Below are 17,530 nucleotides of genomic sequence, written 5' to 3' on the forward strand. Positions count from 1 at the left end.
TGTCTTGCCAGAGTGGTGAATGTTCTGGTTATCTCCTGCTTGGACTACTGCAATGTGCTCTACAGGGGGCTACCTTTGAAGGTGACCTGGAAACTACAACTAATCCAGAATGCGGCAGCTAGACTAGTGACTGGGGTCAGCTGCCGAGACCATATAACACTGGTCCTGAAAGACTTACATTGGCTCCCAGTATGTTTCCGAGCACAATTTAAAGGGTTGGTGCTTACTTTTAAAGCTCTAAATGGCCTTAGCCCTGTTTACCTGAAGGAGCGTCTCCACCCCCATGAGGTCCAGCTCCGAGGGCCTTCTGGTGGTTCCCTCACTGCGAGAAGTGAGGTTACAGGGAACCAGGCAGAGGGCCTTCTCAATAGTGGCACCCTTCCTGCTGCATGCCCTCCCATTAGATGTAAAGGAGACAAGTAACTATACAACCTTTAGAAGACACCTGAAGGAAAGTTTTTAATGGGTCAGCTCTGAATAGAACTAACACTGGATAAAACGCCTCCAGTGCCAATGGCTGGGAATCACAAGTGGAGGGAGGGCTGTTGTGCTTGACTCCTGCTTTTAAGCTTCCCATGGCCATCTGGTTGGCCACTGTAAGAACAGGAAGCTGGAATAGATGAGACTGTGGCCTGATCCAGAAGGCTCTTCTTATGTTCTTAAGGGTACCTCTAATTTTAATCAGGAAGGTTGATTCTGTATCCTGTGTATCAATGTTCTAGGGCAGATGAGTGCAGAGATGATGATGATGATGATGATGATGATGATGATGATGATGATGATTGTTTCTGCATGCCTAAATTAAGGGCAGGAAAATGTTCAAGAAGTACACAGCAGGATGTGCTTTGGCTAACATGGTCAGCCAGATGCTACATGGCTTGTTTTTTAAAAAAATGCCTCATGGTTTGCTATAAAACAGAGACCGCCATTTTATGAGGTATAAATTTTAATTCTCCCAAAATTATGCTGAGAGTTTGGATAGATGTGAGAAAATTGGCTTAGCAACATGAAAAAAAGAATGCACTAACCATGTTAGGTTATTAATATTCGTCTCCAAGATGTATTTACAGCTAATTAGAAGACACTTGTGGTTATGGTTCAATGAGCCATGTCATGTGGAAAACATTCATTTGTTTTTCATTTAAACGATATAGTCCTAAAAATGTGGCTATTGAATTAGACTAAGTGGCAACTTTTATCATACAGAAACAGATGAGCTGCCCTGTCACTACTGTAGGGATGCCAGCTAAGTATTGTTATCAATTGATTGCCCCATCAGTCTGCATGATATTTTTAGAGGTTAGAAGAAGGCAGGTCCCTGTGGTGAGGACCTTGAACTAATTACACCTCCGAAAGCAGAGGGAATATGCCTGAAACCCTGGAGAGCTGGCTGGTAGTCATTGCCAACAGTACTGAGGTAGGTGGACCAAGGATCGGACTGTGTAAGACAGTTTCCTATGAGATTGCTCTATCCAAGCACTGAATCTAGACAGCCAAACCTATTATTGCCATTTTTATTTTCCTTAATTCTGAGGAATTCCCCCATTGTTCTGTTCAGAGAGTCTCCTGGCAGCCATAAGAGATGAAATCAATCTCAACTCAATGAAATATCAACCATGACATATTGGCTCTCAGCAAAGACAAATGACACATCCCAGGTTATCATTGGTCAAAACAGGAAATCTGATTACAGCAAGCCTGGTGGCATGTTTGTGCAAATTGAACACATTTGGTGGAAGCATCGCTTACGAGACAAAATGCAACTGGCTGTTTGGTTTTAATGATTCTTAACCAGCACTACACAAGACAACGAGACAGCACATCATTCTCAAGTATGAGCGGTGGCCGAACATGACATCAAAGTTGAAGTTTTGCATATCTTTCTTCATAACAGCATAACATAGAAAATATAATTATGTGAACCACATAAGAATATGTTGATTGTCTCGGAAAAGAAAGCAGTGTGGGTGAGATCAAAACCCCACTAGCTGCAAAATTAAATCTAGTAGTAATGGACACTCTACAACCCCCAAAAAAATCTCAGTTCGTATCTTTGTGGTTTTACTTCTGGCCACGCCTCATTTCCCCTTGAGAACGCCTTCTCTTCTATTGCAGTAAGATGAGGAAGGGTGATGAAAACCCATGATCTTTCACAATCCCACCATCCTCCTTGACAACTGCTCATGAGGCTCATGAGAGTTGGAATCCAGCAACATCTAGGGGTTCATAGGTTCCCCAACACTGCAGAACTATGGGATTGTATCAAAGGCTTCATGGAAAAGGTAGACTTTGATTCAGGAAGATGGTGTCACACAAGCATACTGGAAGGCAGTTTCGAACATAGGGGGCAGCAAGGGAGAAGGGGCTAAGTCATCTGAGAGGTGCAGGGGTGGTGGAGATCAAGAGTCAAATGTCATGGGCAAGTCTGCATTAGAATCCAAGCAACAACGAAAGCCTGGCTGTTTATCATGTTCTGTTAAGGACTCTCCTTAATCCCCAGGCTCCAAAAGGCAAGGAAATTAAAGCTTCCATGCCCTTATTAGGCATGTTACTTAGGCAATGCTGATTTGGTATTTTATCCTGTGGTTAGTTCAAGCTTCACATCAGCCAGAGACAAGTAAACCAACACCTTACAAAAGGCAGGTTATGTGTATTATTGACAGGATCATGTACAGTTTGGCTTATTTGCACTTTTAAAACCATCCCATCTTTTCTCCTTATAGATGAGCGAAGACTCATTGGCCTGCATTCTCCCTGCCCAGACCCCCATGTCAAAGCTGATGCCAAAACCTTGTTTGTCTAGACTCTGCTATGTATAGCTGCACATGTTTTACATACATGCTGTGAATGGAACTTAGATATCTTATTTTATGCTACACATGTTCTCTATTTCTCGTTTGGCACCAGAACCAAAATACTGTATGCATTGCCTAGAAGCCAAACTTCACATAAGGTATCTATTCAAAAAATGGACAAACTGAGGAAATGGGTCTCACAGCAACATGACAAAAATTAAATGTTCCACAAGACCTCTTTTCCCACCCTCAGTCCACGATGGTTTTATTTTGCACTTAGCAGGTCTGTATAGACAGCCAGAAGAGGAATTCAGCTTTCTCTCCTTGCCGCCACACCTCAAAAAAAAAAAAAAAAAAAAAAAAAAGATGGGGAGGGGGAAACCTCTTAAGGCTACATCAAGTATCTCTATTGGAGTTAAATCCATTCCCTGCTGTCGAGCTGGAGTGGAGAAGCTGCGCTAAATATTTAAGGAACAAATGGCAGTTCCAACTTGGCCACCTTCTCCACGAAGAGATTTACTGAAGGTCTCATGCAGATGGAGCTGAAGGCTGTGATAATGCGAACAGGACATATGGCAGCCTGCATGAAACCACCCTCCTCCAGCTCACCTTCTGGGCTCCTAGTGCATGCTCCGCAGCCGTAATGAGGATGGAAATCCTTGGAATCCCACTGGGTGGTGGAAACCATTTCCCAGCTCCATCCTTGAATTCCCTATAAAAGTGAAGGCAGGAAGCATATGCCCCTACTTTGCTTTCAGGAGGACAATGCCCTCTCATCTCACCATGAAGCCTTCTCATGAAGCCAGCGCTGAGTGAGGGCAATGCTCCCTGACCTCACTCTGGAGACCTTGGGGGGGGCGTCACTTGTCTGCAATTGGGACTCTTGGAATTGCTACCACTGCCAGCGGTACGTCATACACACACACACACCAAAATATCACCACACCCAAACTTCTCAGTGTGAGAAGAAAGTAGTGGAGTTCATGAAGGTATTTCATTGTCTGACTCTTCTTCAACATTTAGGGCCTGAAGGAAGCAGTGTCGACACAGAAGACTCACACATACCCCTTATCTCTCAGTCAGGGCAGAATGTTTTTTTCCAAGATGATATTAGCAGCCACTTGCTAGGGCCTTGTGAAGATTCGCAAATATATCACAGCAGGATTCTTTTCAAACACTCATTTTTTCCTGCGAAATGGGGATGTCTCTTCAAAAATGGTTGACTACAATTTTGGGTTCTTTTAAATGAATAAAATGATTTAAATCAGTTAACTTAATTGGTTATTTGACCAAGGCTGCACTCCAATGAGCACTTACTCAAGAGTAAGTCCCACTGAACACAATGGGGCTTAGGAAGTTATCTTAAACTAGATCAGAGTTTTTGCCCAGCCAACTCAATATTGTCTACTCTGACTGGCAGCCACTCTACAAGGTCTCAAGGTCTTCCACCTCAACCTGGTATTTTCAACGGGATATGCTAAAGTTTGAACTTGGGCCCTTCAGAATAGTCTACTACATGCTCTAGAATTTTTTATATTTTATATACATATATAATTCTATCAATATTTGTTTAATTATTGCTTTCTTGATGTTTTAGCAGTTCTTATTTTTATCTGTAAGCTGCATTACAGGGTATAAAATTTTTATTACTACTACTACTACTACTATTATTAAGCTATGGCAGCTCCCCTCAACTTATATATACAGTAATTGGATTAGGCTGCAAAAATGAATCAACTGGCCTTCCTAGGTCTTCTCCAGTTGCCCACAAATGTGAAGGTGCTCAGTATTGCACTCTGCATCAACTTTCACATGTTGAAAGCATGTATAATATGCACAGCTCCCCCCAAAAAAAACCACAGTGCCCTCCAGCTCCCCGAAATCAACCTGTATTCTTCTCCAAGAAGAATACCAAAGCCAATTCTTCCAGGCTTCTGGATCCCATGCAGGAGTGTTCATCGTTCCAGTTCACAGTAGTGATGCTCAGCTTGTGTCTGGCCTCTTGCAAGATAATTCTCAAACAACCAAAAGGGAAAAATAATAGGATGTATTTGTTACACTGTTCATGCCCTCAGTTGATGCTTTAAGATTCCAGTGCAATTTTGGTTTCAAAGAATGCTGTACATTCCTTTGAAATGTGGAAGATGTTCTCCAAACATACTTTATCAGAGGAATTTTAACTCTGTCATCACGATTTCCCACAAACAGCTTTCAACAAAGTGTACAAAAGTGAATAGTCAATCTGTTTTCCTAAAATGACTCCCCACTAAGACACAAACATAGGGGATCATAGTAATCACCACAAGAAAGGGTATAAATCCCAGAATAATTGTGCAAGCCCCAAAATAGTGTTCCAGTTTACAAATTCAAGATTTAAAGGAGGACATTTATTCCCAGATAATATAGAGCAAACACACACACACACACACACCCCAATGGATATTCAAGAATTCTCTTGCCCACTGATCCAAGCTGAAATTCTGCTGGGGGAAACAGTCTTACTGGTCTCTGGGTGAAGTTAACAGGAGACCAGAATGGCTGAGTAGCTACTGGAATTTAAGAGATGTTAACAATGGACATAGGAACAATGTTGCAGGTGAAACAGGAGGACCATATTTATTCAGAACATAGAGACACCACCAAACACAATGCCCTTTTGCTGAGTTCTTCTGTCTTGGTCACTGAAGGCTCATGAGATAGATTACGAGATGGAAGTGGAGGCTAACAGGTGAACCGGGAAGACAAACCAGTAGAGAGCAGATTGCAGAACAAAGCAAGATGGCAGGAAAAAGATTGGCCAAACACAGTATGCAGGACCTTCGACAGCTCCAAGGTACCTTCCTCCAGCTGCCAGGGCTGAACTGAGTGTTTATGCCAACCCTGATGTCTTTTTTAAAAAAGCCCCACCTCCTTGATGAGGTGCAACATCGTAAAGAGCTCATGAACTACCTTGAAGACTCAATTTCTTTCAAATCCTCCAATATCTTGGCCAGGCTTTATATTCCAGGATAAGGAAAGTTGAAGGAGTGACTTCCTACGGGGCTTTGGATACTTGCGTCAGTCAACTGGGCCTAGGTTTGCATCTAGCAGTGCCATTCTGTTCATCGTTTGCTGCTCTGGAGATTTGGCATGTGAGTTGTCAGTGCTATATTGGTCCTCTAAAGCTGTACTTTCTAGGTTGGTTCCAGAGTTGTAATACACTTGTATATATTACAATTGATAAAACACTTCTCTAGCCCAAAAAAGAGATCTAAAAGATATTAAAGATATACATTCACATAAAAATCAAAGACCCACAGTTGGTCAGCACCTTTATTAGGATCAACCAAATGTTCTCAGAATAGTGAACAAACAAAAGTCAAAGTAATATCAAGAAAAACCTGAACCTAAGCAACAAAGCCATCAGAAACATCAAAACAACACAGTTTAAGGGGAAGCAACCAGTGCTGAATGCCTATCAAAATACGACAGTCTTCACCAGATATCCAATTATTAAAAAGGAAATAAGTAGGTGAACTTTTGAGGGAAGGTCTGGGGGCTGCAACTGAAAGGGGCCTGAAGGTGATAGAGAGCAAAACAGGGTCTCCCTCCCCCCCCCCCCCCGCAATCCTCAGAGACCCTCAGATTCCCTCCTAATACTTCAACGGTGTCTCTGGAAATTGTTTCCATACAAACTACGGTATGTATGCATATTTGCTCAAAGTTGCACCAAAGTTTGGAGTCCTCAAGAGATTCACTCCTTAGTGGACCTTGAACACAAAGGCATGGTAGTGAAAGAGTAGACACAACTGCACATACTTTAGCAGAAAAGGATTTCCAAGAACATACTGCGAAATTACAGATTCCATGAAAATGTAAAATGTGTGATGCTGCAACAGGAATTGTAACAGGCACCTTCTGCTGTAGCTTTTAACTGCCTGCTGAAAACTTTTCTGTTCTGTCTTGATTATTTTGCAGGGGACTGAAAATACATCTTTCCACAATGGAAACCTTTAAATAAGCTTTTTACTGTATGGTTTTTGTATTTTTGTTGTAAGCCTCTTTGATATCTTTAAATTAAATAGTGGTCTATAAATATTCCATAGAACAAAAGTTTTTAGGGTGAAGGTCTGCATTGCAGGGGGTACACTAGATGACTCTTGGAGTCCCTTCAAACTTCTATGACTGAAGGCAGTCAAGGGAAAAGAGGAAATAATGGTACCCACATGCTACAAAATAGATTTCCCCCCATAATGCAACAATTATTTCTTTTCAACCCATGCCTTAACATGAGTAACCAAGAGAGAGTTGCCAAATTTGGATTTCATTCTCCAAATAACAATTGTCTGTAAAATTATTCATTTGTAATCCTAACCGATAAAAGAGTTTTGTTTCCTTCTAATAAATTGCCAAAGCTATTTTGGAATTGCTACAGAAGCTTCATGAAATGCACACTCTTGCTTGCTTTCCCTTTTCTCAGTATGTGTAGAATCCCAAAATATAACTACCTACACATGTTCTGAACCCAGTCTGCCATTGGATGAATAAGAAAACATATTAAATAACGGGAAAGTATACATCACTGATGCACAAGGCTTGAAAGAAAATTCTTCCCAGATCATGGCATCCAGGGATTCCAAAGCTTTGGCCATAAGATCTACCTTACCCTCGGGGCTTCTAACACACAATGTTTTAACACACTGAAGTACATAGTTATGTTTTCAATTGTATGAAAATGCTACAAGGAAAGTGTGTGTGTTACACAAACACACACAAATATTCATGGTTTTCTAGCTTTACGTGAATTTTCTATTTGAAATCAATCTGTGTTTAGGTCAGCCTTCCCCAACCAGTTATTTTGGAAAACAACTCCCATTATCCCTGGGCATTGGGCATGCTAGCTGAGGTTGATGGAAGTTGTTGACCAGACTGGGGAAGGTTGGTACAGATCTGTGGAAGGGCTCATTCTTGAGTTGGCATTGTCACCATCAGCAGGGCCCTCAGTGAACCTGCAGCACCTCGTATCCCCTCCCACTGGAGGAAAGACCCTACAGCCTAGACTGTATCGTCAGCATCCACGAAGCGGAAGACTCTGCAGTTCAGTGGTGGTGCTCCTGCAAGATGCCGCCTGGACCATCTGTCTGGACCACTGGCAGCTCTTTCTAGAGAGAAGGATGCGCCAGTAATTTGGGACCATGACTTCCAAGGTTATTTATCTATTCTCTTTAATATCTATTCTCTTTTGTACCTATCACTTCATTGCAAGAGAACCTCTACTACGTTTGCAAAAATAGAAAACCTTAAAATTATCAATTTAAAAAACAGTTTGAAACAGGCATTTCAAAACATTCAAAATATGATTAAAATTAACCGTAGCTAAAAGAGACAGAATACAAGTAACAGCGCACTCAGTGTCGGGTCAGAGTTTGAGCTCTGAGCTGCTCAAGGCAGACTCGGCACCTGGAGAGGCGAAGCAGGAGCAACAGGAGGCATAAGTTGCCCCTACTCAGGTGGATTTCCCAGGAGCAGAGGCTCAGCGGTGCAAAAAAGGTGTTTCCCCACACTAGAACTGGACTTTAAGACACTTTAAAAAGAATAAATTTAGGGGAAAACCTCAGCGCAAAGGAGACCGCCCTCCGGTGCCTTCGCCTCCAGACCCCATGAGCTAGCGCTGGACTCTCCAGTAAGATATTGACACAAATTCAAAGAGCGTTCCCCCCCCCCCAATATATACAGTGAGAAAGGGGTTATTTAAGCCCCAACAATACATCAGAAACAAAAAAGGGGGGAACTAACAAACAGATAAAATTAAGAAGTTGCGAGTGGAATGCTAAAAGGGGGTCATCCCTCACAACAGAAATTAACGCTGCAGAATCGGCAGTGCAGTAGAGATCTTGAGGGGCATCTCTGCGCTCCCAAAATAACACAGTCAACCCAAGAAGTGTCACTGGAGTTTGGAGCGGGGGAACAGTTTAGACCAGCTAAACAGACGGCAGAAATAAGGAGAGCTCTTTACCAGAGACTTGCGGAGATCTGGAGAGGTGAAGAGAAGGCTGGAGAAGTGAGTCAGCAGATTGAGTGAGGTGGGCGGCGGCCATTACTGAAAGACTACACTGGAAAAGACTTCAAAGAGCCGCTTTAACACCAGAGAAAGATAGAGTGAGGAACAGCAGGAAGAGCAACACAGCAGCCACTAGTGGAAGAAGAAGACATAACAGCCAAGAGACATAATACTCAAGAATAGTAGGAAAAGCTACACAGCGGCCACTAGTGGAAGGAAAAGATATAACAGCCAAGAGGAAAAGTATATAGCCATACCCGCAACACCAATACTTGCTTAGAGAAACTGTAAAGCATAAACATCAGATATAAATAAAGGGGAAAATTAAAATTCCAAATATATCCAGCATTAAGATAAAATTAATTACCCATGAAAATTAGATCCAATTAAACTTCCCACAGGGGAACTCCCAATAGTTTTAATCTTTGGAGACCATATAGAATCTGAGTTGGAGAAGTGGAATCGAAAGACAATTGAAGTCAATCTCAAAATAACCAGCCATCCAAAAATATCCAAATACCCAAATGGGTTCAAAGAGAACGCAATCAACAATTGGCCAAACTTTAATTGCCAGCCAAGCAAGGAGAACTTCGGTGGCAAAAGGTGAAGCAAGTATGGATGTAAAGGATTTGATTATTGCCATGCAGAAAGACTTAGGGGACAGAATAATCTCAGTAGATGGAAACATAAAATCACTGGAAGAGAAAGTAGTAAACTATGGGCAATAAAACTGAAAAAAAATCAGCTCTTATAATGGACCTCACACATCAAATGAACCAATTGACAATGAAGAATAAAGAAATTGATAAGACAGTGAAAGAAGTGAAGGCAAAGACATTGAAGCAAGAGGAAATAACCAAAAAGATGGGGGCTGAGCAAAAAGAACTGGAAAAAAATCCAAGATAAAAACAAGGGGGAAATAGAGGACCTAAGGAAGATGCAGGAAGAGATTTGGGATGAATTGGCGGTCCTTGAGTTGAAACAAAAAGAAATGATTCTCCGCCTGAGTGGAATACCAGGATGAAGACATTTTGACAAAATTATTAAAAGTCCTGGCGGGCTGGTTGGGGGTCCAGGAGGAGGACTTATCACTAGATATTGATAAAATTTTCAGGATAAAACTGCATAAATCTAAAACCAAAAAAGGACCAGGAGACTGCCTGGTCTTCTTGAACTCAAGACTTCTCAAAGAAAAAATATTATTGAAAAGTAGAAGTAATGCCTTATGTATAGATGACAAAGTCATAGAAATAATGAAAGAGGTCCCAACTCGCCTCCTGAAGAAAAGGGGAAACTACAAACCCCTGACAACTGCTCTAAAGAAAAACAAAATTTTATTTAGATGGGAATTCCCCAAAGGGTTAACTTTTACCTATAAAGAAAGACGCAAGACCTTCAAATCGGCAGAAGAAGCAGACCCTTTTCGTAAAAAAAAACTGGAAGGACTTGGGGGGGAGAAACCACAAGAAGCTGAAGAAGCAAGATTGTAACAGCACTGGAAAATAGGACTTCTCTAATCATATCATTAGAGGCTCGTTATTAGAAGTTTGGAACAGGAACAAAAAGCTGATTGAAAGAGACACCCCTTGGTGGCTTTCACCAATTGATATCTTAACAATAAAAAAGTTAAATCTGGAATGTGAAAGATGGACATACGAAGATCTCCTAGTTAAATCAGAAAGAGGGTGGAAAATTAGACCGTACGAAGAGCTAAAGGATAAATTAACTGGATGGATACAATTTCACCAAATTAATGCGTTATGGTACGATCATAAAAAAATAGGAATGAGTGAAAAAAAGTCCAGGTACCAGGTGGAAATCTTAGAAAGTAATACTAAACTTTTATCCAAAATGTATAACCAACTGTTAGACTGGGATTCTAAAGATGAAGAGGTGAAAGGAGTCATGGTCAAATGGGCCAGAGACCTTGGATATAATCTGGAGTTTGACAGATGGGTAAAACTTTGGAAGAAAGGTATGAAGTTCACAGCATGTGCTGCTCTCCGAGAAAACATGGAGAAAATGATGTATCGTTGGTACATCACCCCGGCAAAACTGGGGAAGATGTATAAGACCGGAGACAGCACATGCTGGAAATGTAAAACTAAAGAGGGTAATTTCTTTCACATGTGGTGGACCTGTGACGAAGTGAAAAGATTTTGGGGACAAATTTACGATGAATTAAAAAGAATACTGAAATACACCTTCCCCAAAAAACCTGAAGCGTTCCTTTTAGGTATGATCGGAGAGGAGATCAAAAATGAAGACCAAACATTCTTTCAATATGCAATGGTGGCCGCCAGGATTTTGTTAGCGCAAAACTGGAAAACTTCCAATATCCCCACCATTAGAGAATGGCAAATGAAATTATATGAGTATATAGAATTAGCTAGAATGTCACAAAAAATTAGGCATCAAAAAATCGTTAAGTTTACGAATGACTGGAATAAATTTCTAAGTTACATTGAAATCAATCTAGGTATTACCAAAATCACAGTGGGCGGAATCTAAAACCTGCGATGTAAAGAGCTGATATAATACAATCTGCAGATAAGCGATGAGTTTATTTTGCCTAAACCGAGATGGAAGGAAGTCAATTGAGTGATGTTATGTTGGTTTGTCTGTTTTATGTTTATAGGCGTTGTTTGTTGTTGTTGTTTGTTTGTTTGTTTGCTTTTTTTCTTTTCAGTCTTTTTTCTTTTTTGTATTGTTTGATGTCGTTTCCAAAATATCAATAAAAAGATTAGTAAAAAAAAAAAAAAAGGAAAATAGGACTTTATTTTTAAACTTTAATTTTCAAAAGGTGACGTATAAATATTAAGACTTTATGGCACTAAAGTGCATTTCTTGGAAAGTAAATTGGTTAAACAGTAAACTTAAAAGGTATAAAATAAATCACGTATTAAAGAGGGGGGAAATTGGATATCATATACCTACAAGAGACCCATATCTCCAAAAGTCATACAAGGGTCTTACAGAATAGAAACCTGGGTCTAGAGTTTATTTCATCAGGAACAGAGAGAAAGAGGGGTGTTGTGATTTATGTTAAAACAAGCCTAGACTCCCAAGTGCTTTTTGTAGATGAAGGCAGAACTGTAGGAGTGCGGATTACTATAGAAGGGGGGGAAATAATCATAGTGGGCATATATGCCCCGAACAATAATAAATCAGAGGTTTTTTAAGGAGCCGGGAAAGAAGTTATGGAACTGTATTGGGGAGAATATTGTTCTTATGGGAGATTGGAATGGAGTGGTCTCGGTTGAATGGGATAGAACTTTTAGAGGGAAACTTACCAATGAGGGTAAACTACCGCTCTCCTTTTTCCAGATGGTGGACAATTTTGACCTCTATGACTCATGGAGAATTAAACACCCTAATGGGAAAGATATTACACACTTCTCGGAAGCTTAAAAATCCGGGGGGGAGGTTAGATGCTATTTGGATTTCTAAAGGGCTGACCCTCTTCTTAGAAAAAGCAGAAATTCTGGGAAGGACTATATCAGATCATAATCCAGTAACAATACAAAGGGAAGGTGGAGGATGAATGATGAGATATGGAGAGACGAACAATGGGTGGCACAAGCAAAAAACAAGTTAGCGAAATTTTTCGAGATAAATGGGAAACAAAATACAGATCATAGAATCATAGAATCATAGAGTTGGAAGAGACCACAAGGGCCATCGAGTCCAACCCCCTGCCAAGCAGGAAACACCATCAGAGCACTCCTGACATATGGTTGTCAAGCCTCTGCTTAAAGACCTCCAAAGAAGGAGACTCCACCACACTCCTTGGCAGCAAATTCCACTGTCAAACAGCTCTTACTGTCAGGAATTTCTTCCTAGGTGGAATCTTCTTTCTTGTAGTTTGGATCCATTGCTCCGTGTCCGCTTCTCTGGAGCAGCAGAAAACAACCTTTCTCCCTCCTCTAGGTGACATCCTTTTATATATTTGAACATGGCTATCATATCACCCCTTAACCTCCTCTTCTCCAGGCTAAACATGCCCAGCTCCCTTAGCCAGAATGAAGAGGAACCGTTGATGAGCACCCTTTGGGTTCGGTCAGTCAGCCAGTTACAAATCCACTGAGTGGTAGCATAGTCAAGACCGCATTTTACCAGCTTCTTTACAAGAATATCATGGGGCACCTTGTCAAATGCCTTGCTGAAATCAAGGTAGGCTACATCCACTGCGTTCCCTTCATCTACCAGGCTTGTAATTCTGTCAAAAAACGAGATCAGGTTCGTCTGACATGACTTATTTTTCAGAAATCCATGCTGACTATTGGTGATCACAGCATTCCTTTCTAGGTGCTCACAGACTGTTTGCTTAATGATCTGCTCCAGAATCTTCCCTGGTATTGATGTCAGACTGACTGGGCGGTAATTATTTGGGTCCTCTCTTTTCCCCTTTTTGAAAATAGGGACAACATTTGCCCTCCTCCAGTCTGCCAGGAATTCGCCTGTTCTCCAGGAATTCTCAAAGATGACTGCCAGTGGTTCTGAAATCACATCTGCCAGTTCTTTTAATACTCTTGGATGCAGTTCATCTGGCCCTGGAGACTTGAATACATCTAGACTAGCCAAGTATTCTTGTACTATCTCCTTAGTTATTCTGGGCTGTGTTTCCTCTGCTGAATCATTTGCTCCAAATTCTTCAGGTCGGGCATTGTTTTCTTTATCGGAGAAGACTGAGACAAAGAAGGCATTGAGGAGTTCAGCCCTTTCTGTGTCCCCTGTTTGCATTTCACCATCTTCTCCTCTGAGTGACCCCACTGTTTCTTTGTTCTTCCTTTTGCTACGAACATACCCATAAAAGCCTTTTTTGTTGCTTTTAACCTCTCTAGCAAGCCTGAGTTCATTCTGTGCTTTAGCTTTTCTGACTTTGTGTCTACACGTGCTGGCTATTTGTTTGAATTCCTCTTTGGTGGTTTCCCCCCTTTTCCATTTTTTGTACACATCCTTTTTTAATCTTAACTCAGTTAAAAGTTCTTTAGATAGCCACCCTGGCTTCTTTAGGCACCTTCCATGTTTCCGTCTCATTGGTATTGCCTGAAGTTGTGCTTTTACTATCTCCCTCTTAACAAACTCCCAGCCATCATGAACTCCCTTTCCTTTTAGTATTACTGTCCATGGGATATCACCCAGCACTTCCCTAAGTTTTATGAAGTCGGCTTTCTTTAAGTCGAGAAATTGAGTCCTAGTATGCTTGGCTGCTCCTTTCCGCTGTATAGTAAACTTCAGAAGACCATGATCACTCACGCCTAATGATCCTTCCACTTCTACCCCACTAACCAGGTCATCAACATTGGTTAGGACCAGATCTAAAATGGCTGTTCCTCTTGTTGCTTCTCCCACTTTCTGGACAATGAAGTTGTCTGCAAGGCCAGTGAGGAATCTGTTTGACCTTATGCTCTTGGCTGAGTTTGACATCCAACAAATATCCGGGTAATTGAAGTCCCCCATTACTACTATCTCCCTTCCTCAGGACTTCCGGTTAGCGCCGGCGCTTAATGGCGGATCTCAACCGGAGCTCCGGGAGAGATCTGCTTCGTGGGTTCGGGTCCTGTCAGCTACGGCGAAGCGGGGACCCCTAAAAATCACAGGCGCGTTGCCTGTGAACTGGAGACTCGGCGGGCACCTTTGCGCCCCCCCGACGCTGCGAAATAGCCTTTTTAAAGGCTCCGGAGCAGCGGAGGGGTCTTGGAGCGGTGCTGAGAGTCGTCTTCACCCAGCCTGCGAAGCGAAGCCGCGTCGCCATTAGCGGAGAGCGCTGACTTCTTCCCGTGAAATTGGATTAAAAGAACAACTATCCGTGAGTAGGATTGACTGCTAAAGTATAAATTGGACTCTAAATTAAAGAAATTGGGCACCGAGACGGATAAGCACTAAAAAGGAAGTCTGCTTTCCGTTCTGTAGCAAGATCAAAGCGAAAGGCACTCTAGCTGTAACTGCTTGAGAGGAAACTTGTGGGATTTAAGAAATCCACCACCAAAGCAAAGAACTCCCCCCCCCCCGAAGGCAGGAGGGGGGGGAAGAAGATTTTAAAAGTGTTTCCCTGCCAATTTAAAAGAATTGAATTAAGTATCGCTGCTCTGTAACCTGGGATCGGACTGCCGGAGAAAAGGAACCGGCTAAGGACTGTTGCTATAAGAAGCTAAAAAGTATCTCAAATTGACTTTGGTTACTTCCAATTTGAAACACTGTTTTTGTGGTATTACAAAGTTACTTACAGGACACTATTGACTGGGATCCCCTTGAAAAAGGAAAGAAAAATTGAAAGGGACTAGGAAACTTTTATTTCTTCTTTTTTGAAGAGTGTGGGATTACTTTGAGAAGTATAGAACTGACTCTACGCCCCCTAGAGGACCTACAAATTGTTTCAGCAACAAGTGGAGTTTAAAATTTGAGAACTTTGTTTGTGAGTTTCAAAGTCTGGGAATGACCTTGACTAAAAGACTTTGTTATGGCAGATGGTAAAGAGAAAGGGGAGTTACAAGAAACAACCTTGAGATCTGGCAGACAATACAAAATTGACACTTTCATGCAAAGAAGGGCTTCTGTAACAGGAGCCTCTGGAACTATAGTGGCTGCAAAGCCAAAAGTGAAAGCAATGTCTACAGAAGAATCATTTGCTAAGGTATTGGAGAAGATAAATGACTCTTTGGAGGAACTAAAAAAGCAAGGTGCGGAAACTAAATTGCAAGTTGCTGAAACTAAAGTACAAGTTGCTGAAACAAATAAAAAAATTGAAGAAATCTCTGGGAAAATTGACCTAAATACTAAAAGTATAACTGACCTAGGGAATAAAGTGAACTCAAATGCAGAAGCAATTGGGAAATTATTGGAAGATTCATCTATAACACGAAAGATAGCTGAGGAAGCTAAGGAAATTGCAACTGCTGCGGAGGAAAAATTTCCACCAGTTTACAAGAAATTGGATGAATATGAACTGGCACTCTCTATGCAGGATATGCAACGCAAGGAGAGGAACCTGAGGATCAGACTTGTGCCGGAAAAGGAAGGAGAGAACTTGGTGGATTATTTGACAAAAGAATTTTCTGATTTTTGGAAGCAGGAGCTGAAGAAAGAGGACTTTAAGATAGAAAGTGCATTTAGATTGGGAATAAGACAGAAGAGAAATCGACCCAGAGATTGCCTTATTACTTTAAGATCAAAGGAGGAGCGAGATAAAATATTGAACCTGCACTACCAAACAGCCCTTCGAATTGAAGACTTTTTTATTGAGATCTTTAAAGACATCCCTAAGAGTATCTTGGACGCAAGAGGACATTATAAGGACCTGGTGACACTGCTGAAGAAGAACTACATACCATTCAGGTGGGAATTTCCCCAAGGCTTGTCTTTTAAATATAAGGGAAAGAAGAGAAGAATAAAGACTGTAAGTGATAAAGACAAGTTCTTGGGAGAACACGAAGAAGACCTACAGAAAGAGACATTTCCAGGACAAGGGCATCCATCACTGGACACGAACACGGTACCACCGACAGACGAGGAACAAAAACAGGGAGCTGTAGGAGGAAAGAGTAAATAATCCCATCATGGCTCTGCAACTTCTAACCTGGAATTGTAATGGCTTAAATATTCCCAGGAAGAGAAAAAGTATATTTCATGCCTTAAAGAAAGACCAATTGGACTTGATTTGCCTACAAGAGACCCACGTGACAAGAGCACACAGAAAACTATTAATAAATAAAAGACTGGGACAGGAATTTATATCTTCAGACAGAGTAAAAAAGAGAGGAGTGGTGATCTATGCAAAAGAAAAATTGCAACCGAAACAAATCTTTAAAGATGATCAAGGAAGATATTTGGCAATTGAAATTCAATCCCAAGGAGAGAAGTATTTGATAGTGGGAATCTATGCACCAAACGAAGGGAAAGCTGAATTTTTTAAGAAGTTGCATGAAATTTTGATGGACCATATGGATTACAACTTAATTTTGATGGGAGATATGAATGGAGTGGTTTCAACAAATATGGACAAGGCACAAAGACAGGTAATAACAAAAGATGGAAGACTACCAAAGACTTTTTTTGAAATGACTGACAATATGGACTTGATTGATATTTGGAGAACAAAACACCCATTAGAAAGAGAGGGAACCTTCTTTTCTGAAGCCAAAATGACATGGACAAGGATTGACCAAATCTGGGTGACTAGCAGTATGGCTCCGAACATAAAAAAAGTAGAAATCTGCCCAAAAACTTTCTCCGACCATAATGCTGTAAAGATGGTGATGAGGCAAACAACAACTGGTTCCTTCAGATGGAGAATGAATGACACCTTATTTAGAGACGAGGAGATCTGTAAGAAGGCCCAAAAAACCTTGAAAGACTATTTTGAAATCAACTTAAGGTCTGAAGTAGAAAAAAGAATAGTATGGGACGCAAGCAAAGCCGTGATGAGAGGGTTTTTGATTCAGCAAAATACTTTAAAGAAGAGAAAGCAAAATGAGAAAAAGGAGAGAATTTTGGAAAAGATAAAAGAAGGGGAAAAACAATTAAGATCGAAGCCAAAATCCCAAGAGATTCTAAGAGAAATCAAATTTCATCAAACACAATATATGGAACTGATGAATCAAGAATTAGAATGGAAAATTAAACAAATGAGACAAAAGACCTTTGAATCTGCTGATAAATGTGGCAAGTTACTGGCTTGGCAAATAAAGAAGAG

This window comes from Podarcis filfolensis (assembly GCF_964270895.1).
Source record: "Podarcis filfolensis genome assembly, chromosome: 14".
NCBI lineage: Eukaryota > Metazoa > Chordata > Lepidosauria > Squamata > Lacertidae > Podarcis > Podarcis filfolensis.